The following is a 17,725-nucleotide window of genomic DNA, read 5'->3' as shown; positions in this document are numbered from 1 at the left end:
TAATAGAATACACAGAGCATACAGAAGCTTTCATAGTTTTAGCTGTAACTAATCCAGGCTACTACTCAAATATTACATGTGAATCAGTCGGAATGTTTGTACAGTAATCCCCCCGATTTACGCTGGCTGCCTAGCGTTCTATAGAGCACTGTTTTTATTATATGGCATTTATTTGTTTTGCCCTTGTAAAATAATTGGATGTTACACTGAGGCTGGATGTGTATAATATTGTACTAGTGGAGCCAGGTTTAGTTTACACATGAAGAGAGCTGGTAACATGATTGGAGACCGGTGTGGTATATAAGGGTGACATTCATCATGTGGACACTGCTGAAATGTTAACGTGATAGAATGTGAATCATCCCTGGTGGTCTAGCGGTGACTTACCAGCTCCCAGCAGCAGCGGCGTATCCAGAAAAGTCTTCCGGGTTTGGGCAGTCATGTGACGAGCATTTTCAGCTCAGATATCTGACGGAGCAGCTGTTCCGGGAGGTATTCTTCCCTAACCCTGAAGTGGTTATCTTGGAAGTTATGTTTTCTTTTAGTTCTGTCATCAGGAGAAACTCTTCTAGCTGATTATATAGATAAAAGTTACCCACTTCATGTCCACTTACTGCAAAGATTCAAAGGGTGTTAACTGAAGTGCTGACAGCACCAACTTTATATCCCAAGGCTTATGCATATATGGCGGCTGTATATGTAATACTCCCTGCAAGAAAGTCTTTTTTTGGGGGGATCAGAGCCAACTTTCTTAAATTTATATGTGGGAAAATGTACGTTAGATGAAAACTCCAAAGGACCATCATGGCATCTATTAGGAAGGCTGATTGATCCTTGACTCTGCAACAAAACCTGGCCATTTTGTTGTTGAATTGAGAAACCATTAGATCTATCTCTGGCTGACCCCCATATATTTATCAGACTGTTAAAGGCTCCTGGATGAAGAGACCATTCCCCTGGAAGTATAAACTGGCCACTCTGAAAGTCCAACTTCCAACTCTCTATTCCTGAAATAATACTGCGCATATCGCTGGAACATGAATCTCTGCCCAAGATAAGAACTGAAAAGATTCTCTCTTTGCCAGGGAACTTTTGACACTTCGGGGTGTATGCCCTTCCTGTCATGCTGACTTTTTTTGGAGCCTAGGATCTTGTTTTCCTCCCTAGTCGTCCTGACAGTTGTGAAGATGAAGGAAACAACACTGATCTTTGCTTTTAATATCTTGGTTCTAAATATATCATCAGATGGCGTCTCCTGATTTTTAATAGCCAAAAAGTCAAAGACCTGACACACTTCTTTAACCAGGTCATCCACACCTGGAACTACATGACCAGTCTTGGCCGCAAAAACAGCCACCATCTCCTTGACCACGCTGTGCTCACATCTAAACTTCTTTGATGGTGCACAACCGGGGTCCACTGTGCTGATTTGTTTTTCTCAGGGTTCAAACTGTAGATACAGGATTCATTGCCACTGATGATCTCCCAGACAGAATTTGAGTGACCATCATCAAACCTGGCCAGTATGTTGCTGATTTAAGTCACCTGAGCCTCCTTCTGCTCTTGAGTCAGCTGGTGTGGCACCCAAAACCTTGCTTGCAGAAATCTTTTTCGTGGTGTATAGAATGGTTGGATCCTAATGAGATGCCTGTCTCCTTCTCTTACTGGGCCAATGTAACCCTGTTGTCCACCTCAACTATGGCAGGGCCTGACAATTTTTTCTAAGATCTAGGAGCCAGGATGAAAGTGTAGGAGTCAGACCACCGCCCCCCCAAAAAAATTACAGGAGTAGGTGAGGAGCACAGCTCTGTGTGTTATGCAACTGTTATACTATACTAGTCCACAAAATGTATGCAGTTGAATGGATATAGTAAAATGGAGGCTCCCTCACTGCTCTGAACAGCTCCCACGGGGCCACATTCCTGAGCACCTGTCCCCCCAGGCAACCAACCCACACAGCCGCACTACTGAGGGAGTACCCCCAGGCAAACCACTGCTCTACAGCAACATTGTTGTGCAGTTCCCCCCCCCGGGCAAACAACCCACGGGTCACCCCCCCCCCCCCCCCGGTCACATTACTGAGCAGCTAGCCCCCCCAATGGCCACACAACTGGGGGGTTCCCGCTGGCAAACCACCCCTCCGCAGCCATGCTGCCCCCCTCATGGTCACAACACTATCCCTCTGAGGCTGCTCCGCAATCCCTGACCACACATAGACCCTCTTACCGGAGAGCTCTAGGCAGCCGCAGTTAGGATACAGTAGACAGCCGGGACGTACAGGATGATAACCACAGACTGGGACTGACAGCATGAGTCACAGCAAGCTCGAGATGGAGATGATGAGTCAGCGCAGGCCCGGGACAGTAAGGAGGAGTCAGTGCAGGATGGGACGTACAGGAGAAGCCAGCGCAGGCCAGGATGGACAGACACAGCAGTCACCACAGGTGACTCTTGGCACATGCACTCCTGTGCATGAAATGAACACTGCAATACTACAGACAATCTGTACTGGGGCTGACAAGGGTCCCAGGATTTGTCAAGCCCTGAACTATGGCCCTCATGCCAGCAACATTGTCTTCTGTGATGGCAGACACAAGTCGGCCGCAGCGCTCCTCATCTTCCGAGGACTGTCTCCCATGTAGAAATTCTGCAAACCACTCAAACAAAGTGGTTAAGGATGGTGTTTCTTCCCCAAAATCAGCTTGTAACTGTTCAAAACTCTTCTGCTGTTGCAGACTTCTTGTCAGGGGTCTGCCGGGGATCAGCGCGGCCTTACCTCCTCGCCGATTCCTTTGATCTCCCGGGCGGTCGGGCAGCTGGCGCGGCGGCTGAGAGGACGTGAGCATTCTCCGTGCGTAGGGGACTGCGGGCGCTCCGGTGTCTGGAATCGGGGTTCCCGGCATGGGCGCCGCCATGTCAGTCGGCCCATGTGACTGTACTTCCGGCCTGGGATAGGTGAGCATCAGCTGATCGCTGTGCACCTATCAAAGGGTTCTGTGGGGTATATAGTCTGCATCCACCTTTCTGCAAACTGCCTGAACAACGGTTGTCTCCTAGTCCCTAGTTGAGTTCCGGTCCAGGTTCCTGGCGTTCTATTTCCTCTACAGTGTGTTCCATCTCTGCTTGTGTGCCAAGACGTTACTGTGATCCCTGTGCCCCCTCCACCTGTTTTGCCTCAAGGGCTTCAGGATCTAAATCTCGTCTCCAGTTGGCAACCCCGGAGAGATTTGATGGTAATCCCAGGCGGTGCCGAGGGTTTATTAACCAATGCGAGATCCAATTTGAATGTCTCCCCCAGAATTTCCCCACCTCTCGAGCAAAGGTGGCGTATGTTATTTCCCTGTTGACCGGGGCTGCTCTGGACTGGGTCTCTCCCCTGTGGGAACGAGCTGACCCCATTGTGTCAAATTAAGAAGAATTTGTTTCAGCATTTAAAAGGATTTTTGACGAACCAGGCCGCTCCGCTTCAGCCTCATCCGATTTGCTTCGTGTACGCCAGGGGACCCGATCTGTTGGTCAGTATATAGTTTAGTTTCAAACTCTGGCATCTGAGCTAAAGTGGAACGAGGAGGCTCTCAAGGCATCCTTCCTCCATGGACTATCAGAAAGGATGAAGGACGAGTTGGCCTCCAGAGATTTACCGGAGTCCTTTGCTGAAGTAATCTCCCTCTGCATCAAGATCGACCTTTGCCATCGGGAACGCTGGGCTAGTAGAGGCAGAGGGGAACGCTTTCAGGTCCGTACTCCTCCTGTGAACCAGTCTTCTCTCTCTCCTAGTAGTGAAGAAGAACCCATGCAGGTCAATAAGTCCAAGCTTACAGCTGTAGAACGCAACAGGCATTTCCAAAATAAATTATGTATTTATTGTGCTGCTCCCGACCACATTTTGAAGAATTGTCCTCTGCTTGCGGGAAATGCGAGACCCTGACTGAAGTAGGGAGCATTCAGTTAGGGGTTATGTCCAAGTCATCCCAAATAACAGACAGTCTTCTACCAGTGTCGCTTTCCCATGGGTCCAGGACAAAGAGGGTTAAAGCTCTAATTGATTCCGGAGCGGAAGGCAATTTCATTTCAGATACTCTCGTTCGGACTCTAGGTATTCCTGTCGTTCCATTACCCAATAAACTAGTACTCTCCGGCTTAGATGGTAAAACAGTGCTAGGAGAATCTCTTCTCTCTCCCATCCAGTATCCTTCAAGATTGGATGTCTTCATCAGGAATGGCTGGAATTATTTGTGTTACCTAAGTCTCCCTATGAGCTGGTGTTGGGGCTACCCTGGTTAAAAAAGCACAACCCTGTGTTCAATTGGAATAAGATGCAAATTTTGTCCTGGGGATCAAGTTGATTACAGAAGTGTTTGACCAAGGTGGTTCCTTTGCGTAAGTTAACCACAGTTACCTGTCCATCCGAGATGTTCTCTCCACCCTCTATCTCTGTGGGTCCCTCTCAGTCCAATTTACCAGAGCCCTACCAGGATTTCGCTGATGTATTCTGCGAACAAGCGGCAGATAAACTCCCTCTGCATCGACCATGGGATTGTGCTATTGACCTGCTTCCGGGGAAGACCCCTCCTCGTGGCCGTGTTTATCCATTATCTGTTCCTGAGACTACCGCTATGGCATAGTACATAAAGGACAACCTTGCTAAAGGATTTATCCAGCCGTCATCCTCTCCTGCTGGAGCAGGGTTCTTCTTCATAGGGAAAAAGGACGGAGGGCTCCGCCCTTGTATAGATTATCGGGGCCTAAACCAAATTACGATAAAGAATCGGTATCCACTACCCCTGATTTCCGAACTTTTCAACAAGGTCCGAGGAGCTCAGTTTTTCACCAAACTAGACTTCCGCGGGGCCTACAATTTAATTCGGATAAAGGCAGGGGATGAGTGGAAAACCGCTTTTAATACTAGGGATGGACACTTCGAGTACCTGGTAATGCCTTTTTGACTCTAACGCGCCAGCTGTATTTCAAGGCTACGTCAACGAGATTTTTCGGGACATTCTCTATAAATTTGTGGTAGTTTATCTCGATGATATTTTAATTTTTTCTGCAAACTTACAAGACCATCATCGGCATGTACTAGAAGTGTTGTCCCGTCTCCGAAATCATCGTCTCTTTGGAAAGTTGTCAAAATGCCTCTTTAATCAGACCTCGGTACCCTTCCTGGGGCATATAATCTCTGGAAAAATTCTTCAAATGGACCCTGATAAACTGAAAGCTATTGCCGACTGGCCTCAGCCTACTTCGTTGAAAGCTACTCAACGTTTCTTGGATTTTGCAAATTATTATAGGAGGTTCATTCCACATTTTTCCACATTGATCTCTCCTATCACTTCTCTCACAAGGAAGGGAGCCAGCCCATCCTCTTGGCCTGTACCAGCAATACAAGCTTTTAAAATATTAAAAATTGCTTTTTTCACAGCCCCAATTCTCCGCCAGCCTCAGCTGGATCAACCATTTACGGTAGAAGTGAACGCATCCTCTGTTGGAATTGGGACCGTATTGTCTCAGATCGCTGAAGATGGGAAGATCCACCCCTGCGGATTCTTCTCCCGGAAATTCTCTCCCGCAGAGAAAAATTATATTATTGGAGATCAGGAACTATTAGCTATACGCTTGGCACTAGAGGAATGGCGTTATCTTCTGGAAGGAGCTAGATTTCCAGTTGCGGTCATTACACACCATAAGAACCTAACTTATCTACAAACTGCTCGTAGATTGAATGCCAGGCAGGCCCGATGGTCTCTTTTTTTTTCCAGGTTCAATCTAAGGCTTCAATTTCGCCCAGGCATTTTAAACAAAAAAGCGGATGCTCTCTCCCGTCCTTTTATGACTATGGTAGAGGAAGAGGACCATCCGCAGATACGTCCAATTCTTGATCCAATTGTTTTCGCTCCTACACAGATATCTTCTCCGCCTCCGGGAAAATTTTTTGTTATTCCCAGTTTACGTAAAAAACTGTTGACATGGGCTCACGCTTCGTTATTTGCTGGTCATACAGGAATCACTAAAACTTATCAATTCCTACTACGTTCCTACTGGTGGCCCACCTTGAAGGGAGATGTCAGAGAATTTGTCCTGTCCTGTATTAAATGTGCGCAGCATAAGACAGCTCGCAGGAGGGTGATGGGTCCATTACGCCCATTACCGGTTCCAGTTGCCCCATGGACTCATATCTCCATGGACTTCATTTCCGAGCTACCTCGATGCAAGGGACACAATACGGTATGGGTGGTCGTGGACCGCTTCTCAAAAATGGCACATTTTGTTCCTCTGGTCGGTCTTCCATCGGCTCCTCAATTGGCTAAAATATTCAACCGGGATATCTTCAGATTACACGGTCTCCCTAAGGAGATAATCTCTGATCGTGGGGTCCAATTCGTGGCCAAATTATGGAGAGCCCTGTGCAATACATGTGGAATTAAATTAAAATTTTCTTCAGCATACCACCCTCAGACGAATGGTCAAACCGAAAGGGTTAATCAAGAACTTTGTATCATCTTCTCAGGATGATTGGGTGGACCTTCTACCATGGGCAGAATTTTCTCACAATTTTAAGTATCATTCATCATCCAAGTCCACACCCTTCTTCACTGTCTTCGGTAGACATCCCCGAGTCCCTGACTTCGAACATCTTCCAGCGGTAGAAGTTCCGGCAGCAGTCAAGGAGATTGAGTCATTTTCAACCCTGTGGAATAAAATTCACCATTCCTTGGTACAATCCTCAAAGAATTATAAGAGATTTGCCGATAGGAAACGTTTGGCTGTTCCCTTTTTAAAAGTTGGGGATAGGGTTTGGTTATCTTCCAAGAACATTCGTTTGAAGGTACCCACGATGAAACTTGCTCCACGCTTTATTGGCCCCTATCGCATCATTAAGATAATCAATCCAGTAGTATATAAGTTGGAACTTCCTCCACAAATGAAAATCTGCAATACATTCCATATTTCTCTTTTACGTCCTCTGGTGCTCAATCGATTTCAAATTGTTCCTCCCAAATTGCCTCAAGTACAGACTTTACAGGGTACTGAGTTTGAAGTGGAGAAGATCTTCGATTCACGCCTTAAGTTTAATACTCTTCAATACCTCATCGATTGGAGGGGCTATGGTCCCGAAGAAAGGGCTTGGGTCAAGGCTTCCGATGTGCATGCTCCACGGTTGGTCCGAGACTTCCATAGGAAATTTCCAAATAAGCCTATGGGGTGTTCGGTGCCCACCCTGAAAGGGGGGGGTACTGTCAGGGCTCTGCCGGGGATCAGCGCGGCCTTTCCTCCTCGCCGGCTTCCTTTGATCTCCCGGGCGGTCGGGCAGCTGGCGAAGCGGCTGAGAGGACGCTGAGCATTCTCCCCGTGCGTAGGGGACTGCGGGCGGTCCGGTGTCTGGAATCGGGGTTCCCGGCATGGGCGCCGCCATGTCAGTCGGCCTATGTGACTGTACTTCCGGCCTGGGATAGGTGAGCGTCAGCTGATCGCTGTGCACCTATCAAAGGGTTCTGTGGGGTATATAGCCTGCATCCACCTTTCTGCAAACTGCCTGAACAACGGTTGTCTCCTAGTCCCTAGTTGAGTTCCGGTCCAGGTTCCTGGTGTTCTATTTCCTCTACAGTGTGTTCCATCTCTGCCTGTGTGCCAAGACGTTACTGTGATCCCTGTGCAACAGTGAGTTACCATCTGCCTGTGTGCTAAACGTGTCTCTAGTGAACCTTGTGCAACAGTGAGTTACCATCTGCCTGTGTGCTAAACGTGTCTCTAGTGAACTTCTTGCAACGGTGTATTACCATCTGCCTGTGTGCTAAACGTGTCTCTAGTGAACCTTGGGCAACAGTGAATTACCATCTGCCTGTGTGCTAAACGAGCCTCTAGTGAACTTCATGCAACAGTGAATTACCATATCTGCCTGTGTGCTAAACGTGTCACTAGTGAACTTTGTGCTACAGTATTGCCAGACTTCTTTACGTTGTTTGTGGATCACTCCACAGTGCCTTAAATCTTAGGCATCTCTTATTAGGGCCACGGTTGTTTGTGTCTCCAATTCCCACTGAGCTCGGGTACCTGGTCAAAAGGACCGCGACCTGCTCACAGGGTGCAGCTAAGCCCAAATCCCGATTGGAGGGGTCACTGGCGAACACCATCCTGTGGGTTAGACTCCGCACCATTGCCCAGGTCTCGTCAACACTCGAGAGCTGTGGATGAGGAGAACATATATCCAGGCCCCTCGCCTTCGTTTCCTCCCACAACCCGGACCCAGAGTTTCCACTTCCCCAGCGCCAAGCGTGACACTTCTCTTGTATTAGTATAAGATCATAGCTCTCCAGTGACCTCTGTTGAGCTCCATAATGAGTTTGCGAAGGACTTGAAAAAGCTGACCAGTGTGCAGGGTTGCTTATATATGGTTCTATACCCCATAATTTCACAATAACTTTAACCAGAGATTACAGTTCACAACCAGTCAGATTGTGTTATATGTATAACACAGCTTAATGTCAGATACTGAGTTATAAATGATTTCTTGTAACATCTTGAATTTACCCATTACAAGGACATTTGGGGATCTTTCACCATAATCTGTATTGCTCAATGTAAACTTGTTATGGGGATATATTCATATTTACATTATTTATTTTATTCCCAGCAGATGGAGGTAACAGCAAGAATATCTCAGAAGCATATCACATTTTATCACCAGGCTATAACATAGAAGATAACATCACACAAGATTCTCCAGGAAAAAAGCCTATTACTCCAAATATACATCACAGTGCAGATATGTCATCCAATTCCTCTGACCATGAGCAGTGTTCCCCTGATAACTCAGATACTGTTATACATAGTACAACTTTTAGTATAGCCGCAATCTCTACTCATTCTATACATGCCAAAAGTTTTACACAGGACACAAAGCATATTAACCATCAGTCAGCTAAGGCCGGTTTGAAGCCATTTCTATGTTCTGAGTGTGGGAAATGTTTTACATATAAATCACATCTTGTTATACATCAGAGACGTCACACAGGTGAGAAGCCATTTCCATGCTCTGAGTGTGAGAAAAGTTTTACATATAAATCACATCTTGTTATACATCAGAGACGTCACACAGGTGAGAAGCCATTTCCATGCTCTGAGTGTGGGAAATGTTTTACAGACAAATCACATCTTGTTAGACATCAGAAAACTCACACAGGTGAGAAACCATTTCTATGTTCTGAGTGTGGGAAATGTTTTACACATAAATCACATCTTGTTATACATCAGAGATGTCACACAGGTGAGAAGCCATTTCCATGCTCTGAGTGTGGGAAATGTTTTACAGACAAATCACATCTTGTTAGACATCAGAAAACTCACACAAGTGAGAAACCATTTCCATGTCCTGAGTGCGGGAAACGTTTTACAGAGAAATCACAGCGTATTTTACATGAGAAAAGTCACACAGGTGAGAAACTTTTTGCATGTTTAGAGTGTGAAAAAAGTTTTACGCAGAAATCGGATCTTGTTAGACATCAGAGACTTCACACAGGTGTGAAACCATTTTCATGTTCAGAGTGTGGGAAATGTTTTACATATAAATCAGCTCTTATTAAACATCAGAGAAGTCACACAGGTGAGAAGCCATTTTCATGTGCAGAGTGTGGGAAGTGTTTTACTAACAAATCACAGCTTGTTAGACATCAGATAAGTCACACAGGTGAGAAACCATTTCCAAGCTTTGAGTGTGAAAAACGTTTTACACACAAATCACAACTTGTTAGCCATCAGAGAAATCACACAGGCAGGTGAGAAACCATTTCCCTACTCTTGAGTGGGGGAAATGTTTTATACACAAATCAGATCTTTTTATACATCAGAGATATCACACAGGGGAAATATAATTTTTCTGTTCTGAGTTAGGAAAATGACTGAAGTCCAATCTTGCTAAACAATTATTCACACATTTATCCTGGTGAAACTTTGTAAATTGAAGGTATTTTCTCTAAAGAACAGATTTTATTAAGCATAATATTTTTCCTGACATGATCTCTTCATTTTGTTTTTCTGTTATAGAAATGTTTGACCTGGTGTTTCTATTACTGTTCAAATTATAATCTTGTTTTTATTGTTATCCATATTGCCAGATATTTTAGTGGATTAAATTGAAAGTAACTTTGTAGCAGACACCCTCAGCTACAGACCACATCCCTACTCCAGCTCACTCCTCAGTACTGCAGTATTTATGTGCCCCGTGTACTACTAGTCATAAAGTGTTTTGTCCTATAGTGTGTGCTCCCACCTGTGGTCCTTTTGACACAGCTGCTTACACCTACTTATTTATATTATATAACATTGTTTTCCTATGGGGATATTTTAGGACTGTTTTCTACCTGACACCTTTATAAAAATGATGCTCCACTGATTTTCTCAGTCTTACCTTACTATTCATTATGTCATCTATCACTGACCTCTACTCCTGTTTCTTTCCCTCACTGCATTTTGGCTTTAATGGCTTCCAATTCTTTAGTACACACCCGCCATGTCACAGAAAGCCAAGAAGTCATAAGACATCTCTGCTAACTTTGTTAACTAGTTAAAGCAGTCTGCCAGGCCTATAATCCTCCTTTGCCCTGTCTCTCAGATATGGCCATTGATTCTTAGGTACAATACAAGATACAAATTGGCCTACTGGAAGGCATCCAATCAGCCTTCCGCCTGGAGCTCTCTAAAGCAGTTACCGAATTTATATCTGATATTGCCTCACTGGGTTCCAGAAGAGATGTCCTAGAAACGAAAACATGTACTCTGCGAGTCTCAAGGCCCTTTTGATAAAGAACTAGCTTGTTTGCATGATGACATCGAGACCCTCAAGGAAAAACAGGAGGATCGGTAAAACCGCTCCCGATTCAATAACCTTTGTATACATAATATGCCAGAGTCTCTTCTCAGCTCAACTCTTCCTGCCTTCCTTAGGGATATCTTCCAACAATCCTCTGACGAACCCATATGCTATATGGGGAAATGCGTCAGCATCTGTTGGTGCATACAATTTTTTTCCCCCTATAGCTCCTACGTGAGCAGTCACTCCAAACCCTGCTGCCAACTGGATATTGACAGCCAAATGACTACATACGGCACACTGTCTCTGTACTTTAACGTGCCATTCTACATCGCTGCTTTACCATACTAATACTGATAGCGGGTGGACCCACAAGGAAATCCTGCAAGCTGACAACTCCAGCCTCAGGAGATGTCCCAGCTACACTGACATTGCGGACATCAGAGTCCGTGTCACAGTTACATCTAGCGTCTGTGAATGAAAGCAGAATCTGCTGTGTCTTAAGCCATCACCTGGACTCCGTATACATTGTGGGTGAGCAGCTACTTATTATTACAAATTGTTAGTCGGAATTTACGAACTCTGTGGCCAGTGAGTGACTGGAAGGGTTGTCGACAAATGTATAACCTATACATAAGGGGTATCTGGTTTTTGAGAAAAGCCCATCTGTTTTTAGAATAACGGGCATTGATTATCCACTCCATGCCTAGTCTGTTGATTGACTGTTATATCAGACCTTGTGCAATTAACAGGATAACTCCTAATATTGGATTTATTACACATCAACAATCTGGTTAACAAATTTAATTTCCAAAGACTCTATTCTCCTCTCAAACAAATCATTTTATTCAGCGGATTGTAATAACATAATGTGTGTGATGTGTTACATTGTACCTGAAATATTAGCTGATTTGTGCTTAGAAATATTGTGTGGAATCTATACGCTAAGAATGTTACATTCTAGGAGTCTTACCTTTTATGTCTTACTTAGTGGGACATATGCTATAGGCGTTTTGTTATTTTAATAAATGTAGTTTTAATTGAACACTCGTGGCTCAGTCTGTCTGCATTACAGCCAGGACAGTACAACCTTATCTATTCTTTCTTTTATAGCTACTTGAGGGTATCCCAGGAGCCCTTTAGGAATACTGCTGACCTGTCATATTTCTGCTACTATATCATAACCAGAATTGTTTTTTTTTTTATTTGAAAAATATTTTATTGTTATGAAAACAACATATTGTGATACAAATATCTTAAGTTATCTTCAGCATAATAAACACATTACAGAAAAACATCCAACAAAATAATTAAAATAATTAAATAATTAAAATATTTGCAGTATATAAATCCAGATATAAATTAAAATTGCGCACACAAGAAACAGTTACATATAATGTTACATATACAGTTACAATTACCATTAACGGGGCCAGCTACAGTTATATTGTGAGTCAAAATTATAATCAAGATCAAAAGGGAGGACCATTATCAAGTACTTCCTAGTTAAACCATGATGTTAGTTGGAAGCATCTCTGTGATGTGGATACAGTATGAATATAAGGTAATCAAGTCCCAAAAAACTTTTCAGTAAACTTTTCTTTATTGGTGGACGTCTCTGTCCAGTCCATGGTAAACAGAAATATTATTCTAGGATGTAATTATGTAAGAGTAGGTGGGTTAGGTTCAATCCATTGTGAGAGAATGGTCTTTTTTGCAGCTGTAGTCAATTTGGTCAGAAGTAGTTTATTTCCTTTTGTCAAACCCTGTGAGTGTGTGTTTGTGGATATATTCCAGAAAAAAACAATCTTTAGAGATCACAAAAGCAATTTTTAGAACCTCTTTAATATAGCTATTAAGTTCCCCCCAGAAAACCTGTACACGGACAATCCCACAGGCAATGTACTATATCGGCGTCAGGTGCTGAACATTTATAACAATTGGCGTTAGGTGCATCTCCAATAATATATTTCAATTTGGGGGTGTAGTATGCTCAGTGTAAAATTTTGAGATGCATTTCATTATAAGAGACTAATTCCAATTGTTTGTTCATATTAAGACATGAAAGAGCAATAGTCTCTATGGAGATTTGCGGGAAGACCTACTTCCATTTTGCAAGTCCTGTGGTACTTGACTCTAAATTAATAAGAGGTCGAGCACAAGAATATATAAAGGAAGTAGAGAAAGGTCCCTGTGGTTTGCAACGTAACGCACCATCCAGACACCAATTTAGATCAGCTACTAAAAATCCACGCAACGTGGTCTGAATATAACTCATTGCCTGCAAATAAGGAAATAGAGGGATAACAATGAAGGGAAATTCTCCTGCATTTGAGAGCGAGTGAGAGGTTGGAGTGTTTGGTCGTGTAAAAATTGATAAATATATCGAATGCCACTGGTGTGCCAGCGTTGAAATTGGGCTGAATTGCCAGGTGAAAAAGATGGGTTACCCCATAATGGTAAAAATAGTGAGGACTGTTTGGATAAGTGGGATTGTGATCTAATAACTTGCCATGCTATGCATGTCGTATTTATTAACATGTTTTCTTTAGCTGCGGGAGGTAAACTAAGACGATTGGTGTGTAAAAGAGACACCAAGTTATGGTGAGGAGTAAATGCCTGCTCCATAGAGTACGTGGTATAAGTGTTATGACCTCCAATCCAGTCCATTGCTATTCGATAATTAGCGGCCAGAGCATATTGTCTGAGACATGGTAGGTTTACCCCTCCTAAATGTGTCTGTTGTTGCAACTTAAACAGTGAGATTCTGGGGCGTTTTCCTGCCCATATGAATTTTTGTAGAGCATGATTAAAAAGTCTAAGGTCTCTCTTATCTGGGATAATTGGTAACATTTAGAGAATGTAAAGAAATCTGGGGAAACTGATCATTTTATAAAGATGGCATCTGCCTATATAGGACAGTGGAAGATGGGCCCATTTGTTAAAATCTGTGTATGTTTTTAACAACAGTGGGGTGTAATTAACAGCATATAGTTGAGAAGGGTGTGAAGAAACATTGACACCTAAGTAAGTGATGTATTTATCTGCCCACTTAAAGGGAAAGGAGTTTCCCCATCCCGCTCTAGCCTCCCCAAAAAAGGCCAAGGCCTCAGTTTTAGTATAGTTAATTTTAAAACCCGCTATTTCCTCGAACACTTGCAGGAGGAGCGGTATAGCCTCCTTGGGGTTAGCGAGATGTAATAAAAGATCATAAGCAAAGACCAAAAATTGAATCTCCTGTTTTGCCAAGAAAATGCCCCGCCAGCCCCCTTCCTTTTCAAAATGGCATAGTAGGGGATCTGGGGCCAAATTAAAAAGTAGTGGTGAGAGCGGACAACCTTGTCTCGTACCTCGAGTCAGATAGAATGGTCGGGTGTTTAAAGAATTTATTGTCAAAAAAGGCTTTCGGATCCTGATAAAGTGTTTTGAATATGTGAATTAAATCAGGGCCAAATCTTTGGTAATTAAATATACGTATTAAATGAGACCAGAATGCTGTGTCAGCGTCACAACTCACCACAATATGTTTTCTACATCAGGGTCCATAGGGTATCCACAGGATACCTTGGGGTATAGGTGATGACGTCAGGCATCGGGCACCATAGAGTTAAGTTTTCAGTCTCCCAGGATGCACTAGGGTCCCCCTTCTATATCCCCTCAACCCCCGAGCCAAGGCATCTCAGTTTCGTTTGGTGCCCGGCCGGAGTCGGATGCACCTGTTTAGAGGGGGGCTAAGATTAGCCCCTAAAGTTTTCTTCAACAAGCAGCTGTGGCTGCTCATCTGGATGTACAGCATGGACAGTCAGTATTGATGTCAATGCTGTCTTCCCTACACCCCCGCCGGTACCAGAACGCCCGTATTGATCCGGGATTGCTGGTAAGCATCTGGGGTCACAGCTAGCGGTGACCCCAGATGTTTGGGACCATGGCCGGATTCAAGGGGGCAGCAGATAAGCAGCGGGGTCCCGCGGTGGGTCCCTACTGAAATGGTCCAGAGTCCCCAGGCAGGGGGCTCCCTGGGAACTAGCTGCAGCATGGAGCCAGGTAACTAACCTGCGCTTCCACTACCCCCCTGGGATAGTGGACCGCGGCTGAGCATGCCAGGGGAGCACGCCTTCCCTGTATCACAGCCGGCGCCTCCCCCGCTGCACACAGCCCTCTCTGCTCTGCTGACTGGCCCTGTGGAAGCGCTCCTCCCCCAGGCCGGCCTCCTCTCTGCTCCTCGGTGGCCATCTTTTGCAAAGCATGGTGAGCGCTGCTGGACGCTGAAGATCGGTGGCATCGCGGTCTGGGTCCCCGGCATACCTCTCCTCCATTGGCTACAGGTCTGTGTATGCAGCGCTGTGTCCTACCAGGCTCAGTGTCTGCGTAGTTGAGGTTCAGCGCTGATAGTGCAGGAATTGATTTCTTTGCATTGTATGTGACTTCTGCTAGCGTCTGCTGCCTGTACTTTCACTTTCTACTGTCAGCCATTTCACTGTCCCTGTTCTTCTTCTGCTAAAGCCCTTGCGGTGCGGTGCTTGCAGGGTGGTTCTCCCACTATACTAACAAGTATCAGTGAGAGGGGGTCACATACTTACCATCATGTCTGAGAGTGACCTTCCTCTCCAGCTTATGTGTACTACGTGCAAGGTACCTATAGCGGAGGGGGAGGGTAGCGCGGAGGGGCTATGTCGACAGTGTTATTTGTTGGCGAGGCCTATTACTGTCAGGGCTCCGGTACAGGAACCGCCCTGGGCTTGTTTCGCCAAAGCGCTTACAACCCTAGTGGGCCAGTTAGCTCCGCAGCCTGCGTTTTCACAGATGGGATTGTCCCAGCAGTCAGTGGTGTCATCACCCATGCAGGGTTTCCCGAGACAATTGATGGTACCCCACAGTCTCCCTATTTCTCCTCCCCAGGTCTCTCAGGAGCCTGCGTGGGTTAATTCTCTGACAAGTTCTGTACAGCATTTGTCGGACGTGTTACAAGGGGAGTCTGTGTTGCGGCCACATAAGCGGCTGGTGGCGTCTTTGTCAGCTCCTTATGAGGATGACGACAGGACGTCTGATGATGGGGAGATTCTGGATCTTTCTGACCAAGAACCTCTCCGTACTACGAGTCGGACGCTAATTCCAAGGTTTATATTCCTGGACTTATTTTGGCTGTCCGCACAGCTTTAGTGATTGAGGATGAAGATCCTCCGGTGTCCAAATCTAAATATGCCTTTTTTAAGGATATTAAGGGTGACGCCACTGTGTTTCCTCTTTCGGGTCAGTTAGTAGACCATTTAGAGGAGGCGTGGAAACACCCCAGTAAACGGTTTCAGCCTCAGAGACGCTTGGTGGTGGCTTACCCGTTTGCGGACAATTATTTTTCCAAGTGGGAATCCCCTCCATAGGTGGATTCTCATGTGACACGCCTGGTCCGAAGTCCCACGTTGCCCATGCCTTCCATGTCCTCCTTGAAGGATGCTACGGATCGTAAGGTGGAGATCTGCCTAAAGTCCGTTTACTCCCTCGTTAGCAGCCAGGCCGGCTATGGCCATTTGTTGGGTAGCCAGAGCTAAGGAGCGCTGGGCGGATAGTTTGGAGGCGTCTTTGGACTCCGACTGTTCGGCTGAACAGACGGAGTTGGTAGGCAATCTCCGGGACTCGGCCACGTACATCAATGAGGCGGCCTTGGATATCAGTACCCTGACTTCTCGGATTTCTTCGGCAGCTGTAGCTGCTCGTCGCACCTTATGGTTGCGATCTTGGAAGGCGGACGCTGATTCCAAAAAGGGCTTAGAAGCTTAGCCTTTTAATGAAGAAGTCCTATTTGGTCCTGATCTGGACAAAATTGTAGCCATGCTGGCGGCAGCCAAATCTGCCTGTCTCCCGTCTGCTGCAGTTCCTTCCAGTTCGGGTACGTCATCCTTTCGGCCTTACAGGGCCCAGGGTAGGCCTAAAGCACAGTCTTTTCCCCAACAGGCTGGCCCCAAAAAATCGGCCAAGAACCGGAAACAGGCCTGGAGTACCAGACGTCCGGCCCCTAAGTCGGATGATAAGCCTGCGGCCTGATGGTCCGGGCCTCCCTTTGGGGGATCCCAGTGTGGGAGGCCGCCTGTTGCAGTTCGCCCAGTGTTGGTCGGTGACTACGACAGACAATTGGGTTCACGAGGTGGTTTCTCACGGGTATGTCCTCTCCTTTCGGCACAGGCCCCCATCCCGATTCTTCACCACGGGTCTTCCATCAGACCGGGACAAAGCCACGGAACTGCGGAAGGTTTTGCACACTATGCTCCAGGCTGGAGTTATAGTGCCTGTTCCATTCTCCCAGAGGGGCCAGGGTTTCTATTCCAATCTGTTTTTGGTGCAGAAACTCAATGGGTTGTACCGTCCAATCCTCAACCTCAAAGCACTCAACAAGTCCTTGCGGGTGCCGAGGTTTCAGATGGTGCTGGAACCTGGGGATTACATGGTGTCGTTGGACATACAGGACGCTTACCTGCATGTCCCTATTCTTTTATGCCATCAACAGTTGCTCAGGTTTGCAATCCGCAACGATCATTTGGATCTGACGATTGCGGTACTGCAACGGCACGGCTGGTTAGTAAACTGGCAGAAGTCCACCTTGATCCCGTCTCAGAGGATTCTACACCTCGGAGCCTTATTGGACTCCAGACAGCAAAGGATCTTTGTGACGGGGAAAAAGATCTCTGCCTTGCAGTTGAGGGTGCGCAGTTGTCTGCAGAGTCGCCGTGTGTCTCTGCACTCGGCGATGAGGTTACTGGGCTCCATGGTGTCAGTATTCAACATGGTGGAATATGCCCAATTTCACTCCAGACCTCTGCAGCAATTGATCCTGTCCAAATGGAATGGACTGCCTCAGAGTCTAAAATCCCAGCTGATGGTGCTCACTCCGGAGGTTTGCCTGTCCCTAGCCTGGTGGTTGCAGAC

The 17,725-nt window shown here is 45.7% G+C and overlaps 1 protein-coding gene and 1 pseudogene across 1 annotated transcript in view; one reads left to right on the top strand and one right to left on the bottom strand.

The window, feature by feature from the left end:
* Nucleotides 1–11,812, top strand: part of LOC148435666 (uncharacterized) — a 79,252-nt pseudogene extending 67,440 nt beyond the window's left edge.
* The window catches only part of LOC148435665 (uncharacterized), a 131,242-nt gene that overhangs the window by 81,215 nt on the left and 32,302 nt on the right, over nt 1–17,725 (bottom strand). The window lies entirely within an intron of this gene.

Source organism: Taudactylus pleione, unplaced genomic scaffold (assembly GCF_031769625.1).
Source record: "Taudactylus pleione unplaced genomic scaffold, aTauple2 ptg002133l, whole genome shotgun sequence".
Lineage (NCBI taxonomy): Eukaryota > Metazoa > Chordata > Amphibia > Anura > Myobatrachidae > Taudactylus > Taudactylus pleione.
The sequence above is the reverse complement of the archived record's forward strand: the minus strand, read 5'-3'. Positions and strand labels throughout refer to the sequence as shown.